The sequence below is a fragment of the Amphimedon queenslandica genome, unplaced genomic scaffold, assembly GCF_000090795.2.
Source record: "Amphimedon queenslandica unplaced genomic scaffold, v1.1 AMPQUscaffold_13521, whole genome shotgun sequence".
NCBI classification, from domain to species: domain Eukaryota; kingdom Metazoa; phylum Porifera; class Demospongiae; order Haplosclerida; family Niphatidae; genus Amphimedon; species Amphimedon queenslandica.
The window spans coordinates 831,711-833,589 of NW_003546243.1; positions in this window are offsets into that span (position 1 = coordinate 831,711).

Sequence of the window (1,879 nt, forward strand, 5' to 3'; positions counted from 1 at the left end):
AAATTGAAACATTTTATCAGAAACCTGCTATAAGTAAAGGTATAATTAACTACTTGTATGCCCTGTAACTAGGACTGACATAGATACAGAACTAGGATTGGAATGGAAACTACTTCACTACCTTGATCGTGACTTTTAAAATTTATTTTTATTTGATCAAGATTATTTTCAATCTCTGTCAATGTAGTTCCTTTTATGCTTTGCTTTGCTTATATTAGCCATAGATTGATTATAAAAAATAAAAGATCTGGCTTGTATATGCTGTAATCTGAAATTAAAGTCATTTTGCTAAATTTCTGGCTCTTGATGCATTAACGTAACTTAACACTACATTCAACAATGTTGCTTTCAACATTTGACCAACCTTTGATCATGCTTTAATCTGGTCAAGCAACATACTGCCTTGAATAGAAAACATTTCTTTTCCTTTCAACAAAATTGAAAGAAAGATCAAAGGCTGGCAACATGTTGCCTGTAGTCTATGTTGGGCTTTAGGCACTATTTTAAAATGGGGCTAGTTTAAACTTTAAAGCCTGGGCTCCCATATATGATTGTCAAATTATATTCCTTGATAAAACATCATTCACTATTGTTCATTTCATGAAACAAGTTTCATGGCGTATGGTTTAAGACTGATATGTGGCACCTGCATGTAATCAACTCAAATCAAATGGTTTACAACTGTAGTGTCAGTTGTTAGGCATCATTAACTTTATTGGAGGTAACCACAAAAATATGGTATAGTGCTTTTTTTGAGGAGCAAAACTTTTATTATATTTGTGGGTTGGCAACTTGGAATGCAACCGCAAAATTAAAAATCAGCTAAATATTCAATTTCCATTAAAGGCGTGGCATTAACATTGCAAAGCCACTAAAGTTATTTTCAGCAAAGATTGATTTTCAGTTATCAATCTGCAAAAACTGATTTTTTATCAATCCACGAAAATTTAGCTCAAGAAAATTAAAGCGCTACTGTATAGCAGGAAATTTAATTTGAAGGGAATTAAATTTGGTGAATTGGCATTTTGATAGAAATTTGCCAAAATAAAATCTGCCGTTTTCAGCAATTATACACATGCTCAATGGCACATGGCCACAAATTTGCCATTGGCAAATTAAAATCCTACAATCACCTAAAATTTAGCAACATGCCAATTTACCTCCATCTTTTTTTTCTGTTTTATCCCTACCCTATTTTGTGGTTCCTCTTTATTTAATATTATTTATGTCAAAAAAGTATCTGTGGCTATACGGTACTCGTAATTGTACTGAGATTTAATTATTCATACGGTCTCTGTGTCTGTAATGTCCACTGCCAATTGTTCACCATTGAAAGCATCTCCGGGCGTTTTAGTAATGAATAATATGTAACAGATACATAACAGAGATAAGGTCGGTAACACAAAGAGCAAGGCCTTTCTTAATTCAATCATAATACATAATAGAGGGAGTAATGGGAGCCTTGGGAGGTGTAGCGCTCATTCATGTCAGCGCTGCCCGGGCCCGGCGCCCGACTCAGCCGCGCGCCGCCCTAGACCTAGTTATTAATAATAACTAGTTATTAATCATAATAATTTAATTATTTTAATAATTTTAAATTAATATTAATAATTAACATTATGCTCTTTACCTATTCAACCAGGATGCTTCACAGTCATTTTGTAAATGAGTGAGAGTCTGTTTAAAATATTGACTCATGTCAAAATATCTTTTACTTTTCCTTTTAGGCTTCAGTTCCGGAACACGATAGTGAAGTGTCAGCCCATATTTTGCTGGTACAAGGAACTGTTTAGTGTAGCCATCTTGTATAGCAGCAGGCCAATGATACCAAGCAGAGATCACTACATTCGTCTTTACAATCATTTTATGCCAGTGAAAG